The 15,237-nt window shown below is 46.5% G+C and overlaps 1 long non-coding RNA gene across 4 annotated transcripts in view; it reads left to right on the top strand.

Annotated features, from left to right (window-relative positions):
• Positions 1–4,922: 4,922 nt before the first annotated feature.
• Positions 4,923–15,237, top strand: part of LOC121005334 — a 105,371-nt gene continuing 95,056 nt past the window's right edge. For all 4 annotated transcript variants that reach the window (XR_005779918.1, XR_005779917.1, XR_005779915.1 and 1 more), the window contains exon 1: positions 4,923–5,031. This is a non-coding gene — a long non-coding RNA (uncharacterized LOC121005334). The remainder of the gene's footprint in view (positions 5,032–15,237) is intronic.

Raw genomic sequence — 15,237 nt, 5'->3', positions numbered from 1 at the left:
TACCAGGCCCAGACCTGCAGCCCTACCCCTGGCGAGTCCCAGCTGAGGTATCCCCTACTTCCTCACCAACTGTGGAGGTAGGGGACTTCATAGACTGGTACTGGGAGGAACCCCAGTCGGCAGGTGGAGATGGGACAGTAGTCACTCCACCGGCCCAACAGGCGGCCCAGATCCCCAACTGCCACTGGGAGTACAGGGAGAGGAGATTGACGGCCCCTCATCTCTGCAACAACCAGAATCACTGGTAGTGGAGACAGTCGGTCTCACTACCCAGTGGCAGTATACTCTACAGGGAGAGGAGACAGTCGGTCTCTCTTCCCAGCGGCAGGTAGCATCCCAGGGGTAGGAGATGGTCAGTCCCTCACCCCTGCAACAACCAGCATCACTGGTAGTGGAGACAGTCTGTCTCACTCCCCAGCGGCAGTGTACGTTGAAGGGAGAGGAGACAACCGGTCTCTCTCCCCAACCACAGGGGGACAGCACCCCTAACTCCAATGATGCAGATGGGACTGCCGTCTCTGCACCAGGCCTACCGGGATGCTGGACGGCCGGTACAGAGTCCCCACCAACCCCGCAGGAATGCCGGGAGGAGGAGGTAAACGATCCCTCCTCTCCCCAGCTGATCCGCAACAAGGTCCTGGGGGTAGGATTCCCTGACCCCATCCCAGCGGAAGAGCTGGCATCTGGGCAGAGCGCAGTGGGCCTCTGCCCTCCTCTATCCTCTTCTCCAGAGGCTGACTCCACACCGGCTTCCCCAGCGGAATAGCTGGCACCTGGGCAGAACACAGTTGGCCTCTGCCCTCCTCTATCCTCTTCTCCAGAGGCTGACTCCACACAGGCTTCCCCAGTGGAAGAGATGGCATCAGGGCAGAACACAGTTGGCCTCTGCCCTCCCCTATCCTCTTCTCCAGAGCCGGACTTCCCACAGGCTACCCCAGCGGAAGAGCTGGCATCTGGGCAGAGCGCAGTCAGCCTCTGCCCACCAAGTACCTACAGCTCCAAGCTAGAGAACAACAAGGAAGCAAGGAGTAGCAGAGGCCCCCTCAACAGCTGGGGACATACAGAACAGAGCCAGGCCCCAAAATTCAACAGGTCCAGTATTGGGTTGTGGGTAGACTGCCAGACTAACTCAGATACCGACCGGCGTGAGGTCAGGTATCTGGTTAGTCTTCCCTGAGAGGGGGAGATGTGTGGCGAAACCAACCTCGCCACTGGGTTTTGGAGGGGCCTGGCTACCAGCCTCTTGCCCCAGGATTATGGGCCCTCTCATCAGCCAGGCTTCCTTTGTTCACAAAGGACTTGTACTAACTTGAAACCCTGGTATAATTCGTGCCATTTTGGGATGTTAAATGACTATGTGTACTGAAAAGGGTGGGACATTGTATACACTGAGTAGTGAGGTCTGTTCCATTGTCTCTCTGTGTGTATTGGCGATGTCCTTTGTCCTGAGAGATAATTGAATTACGTCTCGGTTGTCTCCAGGACAGAAGACATTGTGTATTCTCCTGCCTGTGATGATTGCATCAACCCAGAGTGAGGTAATTGGATCACGGGCAGAGGGGAGGATTTTGTGTGGGAGTGTCTGAGTGTATTGTAAGTGGTTATTGGCTGTTTTTACAAAACCCTGTGGGTGGTAACCTTGTTGGAAAATGTGTATAAATCAATGCTTGTGTGTTCAAATAAAGAGTTCCTGTTTTTACCCTTCATCATGTTGAGGCTGGTGTTTGGGTAACTGATCAACACTGGAGGATTGCTATACGCTGAAGATTTGCTATACTCCCCTGGCTATAACTACTAGCTCTTGTAAGAGCTGTTCCTGCTCTCTGGATCCCTGAGAGGTTCACCCACTGGAGCCTTGTCGTAGGTCCAGGGTGGGTAGGAGACGGCGAGACCTCAACCAAGCTTCGGCGGTTCATGGGGTCTGCAGTGTTTACGGTGTCAAGTGGAGTCCTCTGGAAGCACTAGGAGCATCTATTGACTGAGGTACCCGGTCGGGGTGCTAGGAGATCCGTTACATTGGTGGCAAGCAGTGGGATGGCGTCCTAGTGAGAGGAGAAGCAGCTCGGAGACACATTTTGTGGATTTACAAAATTGAGGACAACGCTAGTATCCGTACAGCGCCCCTGGCTACAGCAATATGGATGCCGTTGGTTCCTGCACAGCATTCCATGAGGAAGATCACCCGGATTACAGGGATGCCGAGCGGAAAGGCGTATGGCACCAGGCCTTGAAGGACGTGCAGCATCGGAGTGGTGAGAGTCTTCCCAGTGAGGAGCAGAGATTAAGATGCGACTACCTCTACTGGGAGAGCAACCATGGACGGAGTGGGTGTCAGAGCTTGAGACACTGGTATGGCAGGAAACCTGGCTGGATGACGCTTACCAAGCACTATGGTGGGACACAGTACGACAGTGTTTGGGTAACTGATCAACACTGGGGGATTGATATACGCTGAAGATTTGCTATACTCCCCTGGCTATAACTACTAGCTCTTGTAAGAGCTGTTCCTGCTCTCTGGATCCATGAGAGGTTCACCCACTGGAGCCTGGAGCCTTGTCGTAGGTCCAGGGTGGGTAGGAGACGGCGAGACCTCAACCAAGCTTCGGCGGTTCGTGGGGTCTGCAGTGCTTATGGTGTCAAGTGGAGTGCTTGGAGTCCTCTGGAAGCACTAGGAGCATCTATCGACGGAGGTACCCGGTCGGGGTGCTAGGAGATCCGTTACAGGTACTTATTGGAATTTGGGCCCCCTTTGTGCACCTAGGCTGCAAAAAAGTGTCACACATGTGGTATTGCCGTACTCAGAAGAAGTAGGGCAATGTGTTTTGGGGTGTATTTTTACATATACCCATACTGTGTGTGAGAAATATCTCTGTAAATGACAACTTTTTTTTTTTTTTTTTTTTTATACAAAGTTGTCAATCTACAGAGATATTTCTCTCACCCAGCATGGGTATATGTAAAAATACACCCCAAAACACATTGCCCTACTTCTTCTGAGTACGGCGATACCACATGTGTGACACTTTTTTGCAGCCTAGGTGCACAAAGGGGGCCAAAATTCCAATGAGTACCTGTAACGGATCTCCTAGCACCCCGACCGGGTGCTTCCAGAGGACTCCAAGCACTCCACTTGACACCGTAAGCACTGCACATGTGTGACACTTTTTTGCAGCCTAGGTGCGTAAAGGGGCCGAAAGTCCAACGAGTACCTTTAGGCTTTACAGGGTTGCTCACAATTTAGCCCTGCCCAAAATGCCAGAACAGTAAACACACCCCACAAATGACCCCATTTCGGAAAGTAGACACCCCAAGGTATTCACTGAGGGGCATAGTGAGTCCGTGGGAGATTTTTAATTTTTTTTTGCCAGAAGTAAATTTTTTTTTTTTCCTCAGAAAGTGTCATTTTCCGCTAACTTGTGAAAAAAAAAATCATACATAAACTCACCATGCCCCTCCGCAAATACTCTGGGGTGTCTTCTTTCTAAAATGGGGTCATTTGGGGGGTATTTATACTATCCTGGCATTCTAGCACCTCAAGAAACATGACAGGTGCTCAGAAAGTCAGAGCTGCTTCAAAATGCGGAAATTCACATTTTTGTACCATAGTTTGTAAACGCTATAACTTTTGCGCAAACCAATAAATATACACTTATTGGATTTTTTTTTATCAAAGACATGTAGCACAATAGATTCTGATACAAACTTTTATAGAAATGTCATTATATTTGAACAATTTAACCAGAGAAAGTTAAAAATACACTTTTTTTGATAAAATTGCGGTCTATTTTGATTAATATCAGAAAAACGAAAAATGTCAACAGCAATCAAATACCACCAAAAGAAAGCTGTATTTGTGAGAAGAAAAGGAGGTAAAATTCATTTGGGTGCCAAGTTGCATGACCGAGAAATAAACCGTTAAAGTTGTGAAGTGCCGATTTGTAAAAAAGGGCCTGGTCACTAGGGGGGTATAAACCTGTGGTCCTTAAGTGGTTGTCAGAGCTGAACCCGGACATACCCTTATTTTCACCCAGGCAGCCCTCCTGAGGCTGCTCCGATGCGCTCCCTTACCCTGCGCTAAATCGCGCAGGTCACGGGCTCTTTTGTTTATCTTAACACACTGCCGGGCGGAAACTTCCACCCGGCAGTGTGTTCGGTGACCTCACCGGCTCTGATGAACGAGCTTTAGCACTGCCCTATCCGTTTTACTGGCTAGGGCAGCACTAAATCCCGCCTATCAGTGCCGGTGACGTCACCGGGCTTCCTGGCAGCCCCATGGAGAGCCCCGGTTCGTCACCGGATCTCCAAAAAATGCCTTTGCCCCGCGCGATTTACCGCACGGCAAAGGAGAGCATCGGAGCCTTATAAACTATGTTACTATGAAAGATTTATGTAAATCGCTACTTCCGCAGATACCACTGTAAAAATGAATATGAAGTGTACAGTAATCGTATTTTAATAATGTTTTACTATTCTTCGATTCCAAAATGTGTTTTATTTAACATGAAAAGCTTTATTTCAATAAAAATATACCTGACTAAATTTTAAAAAAAACACAGCAAGTGCCTGGATTCTCCCTGCTCTGCTTCTCTTTCTGCATCACACTCACTCTGTAAAGGGCTGGAAGAAGCAGTCACATGATCTCGTGACATCATACTCTCAAAGAAGCCAATACATTCTATGCCAGGAATCAGCAATCTCCAGCACTCTAGCTGTTTTGAAACTACAACTCCCAGTATGCTCCATTCTCTTCTATGGGAGATACAAGAACAGCCAAGAAAGTGGGCATGCTGGGAGTTGTAGTTTCACAGCGGCGGAAAATCGCTGACCCCCGTTCTAGGCTTTACCTTCCCGGGATAGTACATGCCGGACATTCTGACCAGTGAGAGCAAGGGGGCGTGGCCAGTGTTGTGTCACTACCTGCAGAATGATTACACAGACAGGATGTGAGATATCATAACATCCAGGTCGGAGGTGAGGATTGCTGGTGCGGAGGACTGGGCACAAAGGGGACATTGATGAGACTGGCTGCAGGTAACATAAGCATGGCAAGGAGCAGCGTTCTTTTCTATGTAAATATTGGAAGAGCAGTGGTGTCCTGTGTGTCTGACATTATTATAATACAGGAGAAGCAGACTGCAGTACTGTTATATTACAGGAGCAGCCTCTGGTGTCCTGTGTATTGGTGTCCTGTGTGTCTGACATTATATAATACAGGAGAAGCAGACTGCAGTACTGTTATATTACAGGAGCAGCCTCTGGTGTCCTGTGTATTGGTGTCCTGTGTGTCTGACATTATATAATACAGGAGAATCAGACTGCAGTACTGTTATATTACAGGAGCAGCCTCTGGTGTCCTGTGTATTGGTGTCCTGTGTGTCTGACATTATTATAATACAGGAGAAGCAGACTGCAGTACTGTTATATTACAGGAGCAGCCTCTGGTGTCATGTCTATTGGTGTCCTGTGTGTCTGACATTATTATAATACAGGAGAAGCAGACTGCAGTACTGTTATATTACAGGAGCAGCCTCTGGTGTCATGTCTATTGGTGTCCTGTGTGTCTGACATTATATAATACAGGAGAAGCAGACTGCAGTACTGTTATATTACAGGAGCAGCCTCTGGTGTCATGTCTATTGGTGTCCTGTGTGTCTGACATTATATAATACAGGAGAAGCAGACTGCAGTACTGTTATATTACAGGAGCAGCCTCTGGTGTCATGTCTATTGGTGTCCTGTGTGTCTGACATTATTATAATACAGGAGAATCAGACTGCAGTACTGTTATATTACAGGAGCAGCCTCTGGTGTCATGTCTATTGGTGTCCTGTGTGTCTGACATTATATAATACAGGAGTAGCAGACTGCAGTACTGTTATATTACAGGAGCAGCCTCTGGTGTCATGTCTATTGGTGTCCTGTGTGTCTGACATTATTATAATACAGGAGAAGCAGACTGCAGTACTGTTATATTACAGGAGCAGCCTCTGGTGTCATGTCTATTGGTGTCCTGTGTGTCTGACATTATATAATACAGGAGAAGCAGACTGCTGTAATGTTATATTACAGGAGCAGCCTCTGGTGTCATGTCTATTGGTGTCCTGTGTGTCTGACATTATTATAATACAGGAGAAGCAGACTGCAGTACTGTTATATTACAGGAGCAGCCTCTGGTGTCCTGTGTATTGGTGTCCTGTGTGTCTGACATTATATAATACAGGAGAAGCAGACTGCAGTACTGTTATATTACAGGAGCAGCCTCTGGTGTCATGTCTATTGGTGTCCTGTGTGTCTGACATTATATAATACAGGAGAAGCAGACTGCAGTACTGTTATATTACAGGAGCAGCCTCTGGTGTCATGTCTATTGGTGTCCTGTGTGTCTGACATTATATAATACAGGAGAATCAGACTGCAGTACTGTTATATTACAGGAGCAGCCTCTGGTGTCATGTCTATTGGTGTCCTGTGTGTCTGACATTATATAATACAGGAGTAGCAGACTGCAGTACTGTTATATTACAGGAGCAGCCTCTGGTGTCATGTCTATTGGTGTCCTGTGTGTCTGACATTATTATAATACAGGAGTAGCAGACTGCAGTACTGTTATATTACAGGAGCAGCCTCTGGTGTCATGTCTATTGGTGTCCTGTGTGTCTGACATTATATAATACAGGAGAAGCAGACTGCAGTACTGTTATATTACAGGAGCAGCCTCTGGTGTCATGTCTATTGGTGTCCTGTGTGTCTGACATTATTATAATACAGGAGAAGCAGACTGCAGTACTGTTATATTACAGGAGCAGCCTCTGGTGTCATGTCTATTGGTGTCCTGTGTGTCTGACATTATATAATACAGGAGAAGCAGACTGCAGTACTGTTATATTACAGGAGCAGCCTCTGGTGTCATGTCTATTGGTGTCCTGTGTGTCTGACATTATATAATACAGGAGAAGCAGACTGCAGTACTGTTATATTACAGGAGCAGCCTCTGGTGTCATGTCTATTGGTGTCCTGTGTGTCTGACATTATATAATACAGGAGAAGCAGACTGCAGTACTGTTATATTACAGGAGCAGCCTCTGGTGTCATGTCTATTGGTGTCCTGTGTGTCTGACATTATATAATACAGGAGAAGCAGACTGCAGTACTGTTATATTACAGGAGCAGCCTCTGGTGTCATGTCTATTGGTGTCCTGTGTGTCTGACATTATATAATACAGGAGAAGCAGACTGCAGTAATGTTATATTACAGGAGCAGCCTCTGGTGTCCTGTGTATTGGTGTCCTGTGTGTCTGACATTATATAATACAGGAGAATCAGACTGCAGTACTGTTATATTACAGGAGCAGCCTCTGGTGTCCTGTGTATTGGTGTCCTGTATGTCAGACATTATTATAATACAGGAGAATCAGACTGCAGTACTGTTATATTACAGGAGCAGCCTCTGGTGTCCTGTGTATTGGTGTCCTGTGTGTCTGACATTATTATAATACAGGAGAAGCAGACTGCTGTAATGTTATATTACAGGAGCAGCCTCTGGTGTCATGTCTATTGGTGTCCTGTGTGTCTGACATTATTATAATACAGGGTAAGCAGACTACAGTACTGTTATATTACAGGAGCAGCCTCTGGTGTCATGTCTATTGGTGTCCTGTGTGTCTGACATTATATAATACAGGAGAAGCAGACTGCAGTACTGTTATATTACAGGAGCAGCCTCTGGTGTCCTGTGTATTGGTGTCCTGTGTGTCTGACATTATATAATACAGGAGAAGCAGACTGCAGTACTGTTATATTACAGGAGCAGCCTCTGGTGTCATGTCTATTGGTGTCCTGTGTGTCTGACATTATATAATACAGGAGAATCAGACTGCAGTACTGTTATATTACAGGAGCAGCCTCTGGTGTCCTGTGTATTGGTGTCCTGTGTGTCTGACATTATTATAATACAGGAGAAGCAGACTGCTGTAATGTTATATTACAGGAGCAGCCTCTGGTGTCATGTCTATTGGTGTCCTGTGTGTCTGACATTATTATAATACAGGGTAAGCAGACTACAGTACTGTTATATTACAGGAGCAGCCTCTGGTGTCATGTCTATTGGTGTCCTGTGTGTCTGACATTATATAATACAGGAGAAGCAGACTGCTGTACTGTTATATTACGGGAGCAGCCATTTTCTGAAAGCCTATTTTTAAAAACTTTTTATGGTCATGGTCTTGTGTGGGAGCTTTTGTAGGATGAGGTGACATCATTGGTATCATTTTGGTGTAGATAGAACATTTTGATCACTCGACATTATGCTTTTTGTGAGACCTTTTGTGTGGCATGGTTTTTATTTATTTATTTTTACGGCGTTCACCTGAATGGGTAGATCATTTGATACCTATTATGTCTATTTATTTATTTTGCAATTTTACACAATAAAAGCATTTGAAACATCATGTTTCCACTTCACCACCATGACGGCCCAGAGAGATTGACCGCTGACCTCTGTAGGGGCAGGAACAGAGATTGGTGGTGGGAGGGGTCCTTTTAAACCTTTCACCAGTGTGTTCCTGCCCCTATAGCGGCCAGGACAGAGAAAAGTCCTCTCTGGCTTGAGGGAGGGGAAGTGGACCTCGTTTTTTATTTTTAAAGGTACCTGGGTGACCGCATCGGCGGTCCTTGTGGCCTCCCTTACGGGTCCATCATCCAGGAAAGCGTCCCCTGCTCTCCGGCGGACTAGTTCCAAAGCTGGCAGGGTGACGCCGGGGTCACTCTCCCTACTGAGGCAAGCCTGCCCTGAGCTGCCGCAGGTCGCCTACCTCCCTGTGGGGGAGCTGACCGGAAGGACGTTCTGCGCAGTCGCGCGCGTCTGATGTCACTTCCAGGTTGCCGGCGAAACCCAGAAGTGGACGGGGCCTCTACAATAAAATGCTCCCAGCACTCTTCCCCGCTGCGCTCTCTGCATCGCTTGCTGACCGGACATGTCGGACCAGGAGAAGGAGCCGCAGCAAAAGGAGCCGCAGCTGAAGGAGCAGACCGCTTCAGAGCGCCCCTGCGTGAGTAGCCCACCTGGGCAGCCGGCAGCTTCACAGATGGCAGGGGGGGGAGGGTGTGTGTGTGTGTGTGCACCCTAGTGTATTCACTGTTCCCCTCCCCCTGGGGGTCTGCGGGTATACTGCATTTAAGTTATGCTCCTATACCTGACTGGCATAAATTAATAGACTGCCTCTCTCTCACTTTAGGCCAAACTATCTTTAAAAAAGTCAAAGAAGACCGCCAGATGCATCCAGTGCTCCGTCCGGCTTCCTGATGACTATACAAAAAAACTTTGCATGGATTGCATTGCCAAATTAGTGAGAGAGGAACAGCCCTCAATTATGCAGGAGTTCAGATCCATGATTCAGGAAGAGGTTAAGTCTTCCCTGGCCTCCCTCCGTGAGGATATCCGGGGGTCTCGCCCACCTAAACGGCCCAGGATGACGGATATTTCTGACTCAGAGGATTTAGAGGACGATGTCTCATCCTCTAAAAAAGAGGATGACGACCCCCTATCTGAGGGTGAGATCGTCGAGGACACTAAGAAATATTTCTTTACCCCCAGTGAGATGAGTGACCTTTTAAAGGCGGTCAGGGATACCATGGGGGTGGAAGATATCCAGCGACCCCATACGGTTCAGGAGGAGATGTTTGGTGGATTGAAGGTCAAACGCTCCAGGGTCTTCCCCATAAATGAAAACATTAAGGAAATGGTGATGGATGAATGGGCCCATCCTGAAAAGAAACTGGGAATTTCCATGGAGTTCAGGAACCGCCTTGTGTTTGACCCGTCAGATTCTAAGATTTTTGACGAGGTTCCTAGAATTGACGTCCAGGTGGCCAAGATCAATAAAAAAAACTCACTTCCATTTGAGGATTCCTGTCAGTTAAGGGACACTATTGAAAGGAAAGCTGACAGTTTATTAAAAAAGTCTTGGGAGGCAGCCATGTTTAGCGTCAAGACAAACATAGCTGCTACTTCAGTCGCCAGGTCTATGTACCTGTGGCTGAATGAATTAGAAAGTCATCTAGTTAACAAGACATCTAGGGACCAGATACTCGATACTATTCCCCTACTAAAATCCGCCACGGGTTTTCTAGCGGACGCCTCTGCAGAGACAATTAGGTTCTCAGCCAAGGACGCCGCTTTGTCCAATGCTGCCCGACGGGCACTTTGGATGAAATCTTGGTCGGGCGACATCTCTTCCAAGATGAAGTTATGTTCTATAGCCTTCTCAGGGGAATACGTGTTTGGTCCTGTACTGGACAGGATCCTTGAGAAGGCTACAGATAAAAAGAAAGGGTTCCGTGAAGAGAAGACCGCTAAAAAGAAAACTTCCTTTCGTAGTCAATTTTCCCAAAATAGCTCCTTTCGTGGTAGGGGTAAATCCGGACGTTGGAGTTACCCAAAAGGGGGGAGGGGTAGAGGATTCCTCCTTAATCCCCAAAACAAGGGAGGTGAGAAGCAGTGACGCTAGGATAGGGGGAAGACTATCCCAGTTTTTTGCTCAGTGGCAACAGACTTCTCCCAGCCTCTGGGCTCAAAATCTTGTCAGAAACGGTTACAGGATAGAGTTATCTTCCCCCCTCCAAATGTGTTTCTGATTCCTGTTCCCGAGCTTCAACGGGGGCAGGGTTTCTACTCCAGCCTTTTCTTAGTAAAGAAACTGGAGGGTTCCTTCCGTATGATCATAAACCTCAAGAGGCTAAACAAATTTGTTATCTACAAAAAATTCAAGATGGAATCTCTAAATTCCACCATTCCTTTAATTCAAAAAGATGCGTCCCTCTGTACAATCGACTTAAAGGACGCATACTATCATGTTCCTATTCACTTCCAGTCTCAAAGGTTCCTGCGGTTTGCAATAATTCCAGTTCGTGGCTCTCTCCTTCGGGCTGGCCTCAGCCCCAAGGATTTTCACAAAGCTGGTGGTAGAGATGGTCGCCTCCCTGAGGTCTCAGGGTGTGACGGTCGTTCCTTACCTAGACGACTTTCTACTGATTTCCAACTCTGTAGATCAGTCTATAGCAGACCGAGACATCTTCTGCTCCCTTCTGACATCTCTAGGGTGGGTGATAAACCTAAAAAAGTCATCCCTAGTTCCAAATGCCAGGGTAAAATTCCTGGGGGTTCTGTTAGATTTGGAAAAACTAACAACCTTTCTTCCAGCAGAAAGAATTAAGAACCTGCAGTCAGCTATCAGGGCCTTCCTGGGACGTCGATCCTTCTCGTGCAGAGAAGCGATGAGTCTGTTAGGTCCCTTGGTGCCAGGCCCATTACAGAGCCCTTCAGTCCTGGCTTTTAAGGAAGTGGGACAAAAATCTATCCTCTTTGGACAGAAAATTCCTGATCCCGGGCCACATAAAATCCTCAGTACGGTAGTGGCTTCAAACAAAAAACTTAACGAAGGGCATGGTCTGGTTCAGAACCCCAGCAGTGCTTATTCATACCGATGCCAGCGTAAAGGGGTGGGGCGCAAAAATTTCTTCCGATCTCTACCAGGGAGACTGGCCTCAAAGTATTGCAGCTCAGTCTTCAAACTACAGGGAGCTCAGGGCAGTTTGGGAGACAATACAAGTAGCCGCTCCAAAATTAAGAAACCAACATATAAAGGTCTATTCAGACAATGTAACGACCGTGTCCTACCTCAAACATCAGGGGGGCACACTGTCTCAGAAACTAGAAGGTCTGTCCAAAAAAATCTTCCTCTGGGGGGAGAAGAATGTAAAGTCGATATCTGCAATTCATTTAAAAGGAAGCCTAAACTGTGCAGCGGACTTCCTCAGCAGGACTACCATAGACCAGGGGGAATGGTCTTTAAACAGGGACGTCTTCAATCTGATTGTCCAGAGGTGGGGCCTCCCTCTGGTAGACCTATTTGCTACAAGAATAAACGCAAAGGTATCAACCTTTTGCTCCCTAAACCCAAGGGACAGGCCCCTAGCGATCAACGCCTTCTCCCCACACTGGAACTGGGACATTGCATATGCCTTCCCTCCGTTCCCATTAATCCCAAAAGTTCTCCAGAAAATCATCAGGGACAGAGCCAGAGTAATCTTGGTCACTCCGTACTGGCCCAAGAGGAGCTGGTTCTCGGTTCTAACCAAACTCTCCTCACAGGAAGCTTTTATTCTCCCAAAGAGGAAGGATATCCTGATCCAGGGGCCGGTTCTCCATCCCCATCCGGAAATCTTCAGTCTCTCGGCATGGATCCTGAGTCCAACCTTCTAAGATGTAGAGGTCTCTCTGAGGGGGTTATTTCTACCTTGAAGTCCAGCAGAAAGAAGGTGACAAACGCCATTTATTTTAAAATCTGGAAAAAGTTCTGTACCTGGTCAGGCGACGAAGCCCCAGACCGAATATACTGAAGATTTTGGATTTCCTGCAGAAGGGCCTAGAGTCTGGGTTAAGTCCTTCTACCCTTAGAGTCCAGGTCTCAGCACTTAGTGCATATTTCGATTCCGAATTAGCCAGCCATAGATGGATCCAAAGATTCCTGAGATCTGCAGCCAGACTAAGACTTTCTCTTAAATCAAAGTTGCCTACCTGGGACTTAAACACTGTCCTTAACGGACTCACAGGTCCGCCTTATGAACCCTTGGACTCAAGTTCTCTGAAGCATCTTTCCCAGAAGGCGGCTTTTCTTATTGCTATAACCAGCAAAAGATTGAGCGAGATCCAAGCATTGTCAATAAGACAACCATACCTCACAATACAGGACGACCGTGTCACCTTGAGGCTAGACCCGACGTTTTTACCAAAAGTAGTAACTGACTTCCATAGGAACCAGGAGATCATTCTTCCCTCCTTCTGTGAAAACCCTAAGAATTCTGGAGAAGAACGTTTCTATACCCTGGACGTTAAACGAACAGTGCTAAAATACCTAGAGGTCACTAGAGACCTGAGGAAGGCGGACAACTTACTAGTGCTCTTTTGTGGTAAAAATAAGGGGAAGGCAGCTTCCAGATCTACCATTGCCCAAAGGGTAAAAAAGACTATTACAGACTGCTACAAGATCGAAGGCATCAGTTGTCCAGAGGTCATTCGGGCTCACTCTACGAGAGCCATGTCGGCCTCTTTTGCTGAAAGAGCAAGAGCTTCCCTAGATCAAATATGCCAGGCTGCAACCTGGTCTAGTGTAAATACCTTCATTAAACATTATAGACTTGACTTATGCAGGTCCTCTGACCTGGCTTTTGGTCGCAAGGTCCTACAGGCCGTTGCCCCACCCTAAGACGTATATAATTTGTTATGCCTCTCTGGGCCGTCATGGTGGTGAAGTGGAAAGCCGGAATTAGGCTTACCGGTAATTCATTTTCCACAAATCCACCATGTCGGCATAATATCCCACCCCAAAAAATACATTTTTACTCCAAAATTTGGTATGACTTAAAAAAAACACAAAAAAAAAACCACTTTGCGATTTCACTTGTTAACCGGTGATTGTGGCACTATAATCTGGAACTCACTGGTGAATGGTGGTGGGAGGGGTCCTTTTAAACCTATCTCTGTTCCTGCCCCTACAGAGGTCAGGGGTCAATCTCTCTGGGCCGTCATGGTGGATTTGTGGAAAATGAATTACCGGTAAGTCTAATTCCGGCTTTTTCTTTTATCTAGGGATGACATTTTTGGGGTATGGAACCAATTGCCAGTCTTCCATATAGTTATAAACTCTTTTTACAATGGCTTCAACATACAGTGGTCAACGATTAATTGTGTAACTTGAGGGACCGTAGTATATTTAGATGCCAGTACATTATGCAAGTGAATAATACTAACCCCTCAACATTGGAGTTTCAACACCTAGCAGTTCAAGCCATAAGGCTGTGCAAATCGAAGTAGCGGATGTTGCAAATGATCACATTTTCAAACACTTAGCTCCAATCTGTGGCACATGGGAGGCTCATAAAAGCCAGAATGAAAGCTAAGTTTTTAGATTTATGAAACCTCAAAAATTGCAACAATTCATGTAGGATGGTTGTGCAATGCTCTCCATTTGTCAACATACCAGTATATTTTGTCAGTAGATATTGGAACTTGTTGCAGACTAAAAGGGACAGGAATTCTTGAACTGAGAGACCTTGGTTTATCACTCTGGCAGTTTGTTATGTTCCTGGCCTGAGATGTCAGCACTGTTTAACATTGTATGTCAGAACTGGAATAACAGCAAGAAGTGCCCTTAGGCAAACCTCTGCAAGGATGGATTTTCTGATTAAAAGAATGGCTCACAGAGATCCATTCTATACTGCAAGTGAAATTGGACATCACTTCCCAAGCCTAGGGCGGCAAACAGTGTCTACACAAACCATCAGAAGGCATTTACATGACACTGCTGTATGAGCCAGATGTTCAAATATAGGTGTACCATTGATCTCATGCCACCACTCTCAAAGGCTATTATGGTGCACAACAAGATGGTAGTAAAGTATGGAATGGAGGTCTGTCCTCTTCACCAATGATGTCAGCCCTGTCCCACTCCTGGGATTATGGTGTGGGATGGCATAGTGTCCGATAGCCAGACCCCTCTAGTCTTCATTTCAGGTACACTAACAGCTCGACGTTACATTGATTTGGTTGTGGAACAGCCATTTCTCAAAAATGTCCCAGGAGCAGTTTTTCAACAGGATATGAGTTGCATGCTGCTCATGCTACTGTGACCAGCTTGCATGGCCTAAATGTGCTACCATGGCCTGCAGCATCGTTGGACTTACCGTCTATCGCACACATATGGGTGTCATTGGGTTGCATTTGCAAAGAGAGCTGCAGGTCATGATGATTTGCATGCACAAGTGTATTTAGTCCGGCAGAACATTTTTCAGACAACTATTAACGTCATTGATAGCAGGAACAAGGCATGTAAGTGCTTGCGTTTCTGTGTACGGCGCTCATACTCTGTGCTGAATAAATTGAGATGTTTTGAATATTTTATTTCCATTTTTATCATATGCAAAATATTAACATGTCTATCGATTCTGTGATTCCCATAGTTTCATAACTTTTCCTTCTTGGTGTTGCAATTTCAATATTGAGGATTGCATTAAGGTTTTTCATCAGAGGAAACCCTTCCCTTAACAACAGTGTTGCTCACTGATAAAGTTTCCACCTCCCATTCAGCAGGTCTTGGGTTTGAGACCCAGTGGAGACTACCCGAAAGAAGAGACAGAATAAAAGCTAAATATACAGGGCTATCCCCAAGCACTGTCAGAATG

The sequence above is a fragment of the Bufo bufo genome, chromosome 6 (assembly GCF_905171765.1).
Source record: "Bufo bufo chromosome 6, aBufBuf1.1, whole genome shotgun sequence".
Taxonomy (NCBI): Eukaryota; Metazoa; Chordata; class Amphibia; order Anura; family Bufonidae; genus Bufo; species Bufo bufo.
Note: the sequence above shows the minus strand (reverse complement) of the source record. Positions and strands in the feature narration are given on the sequence as shown.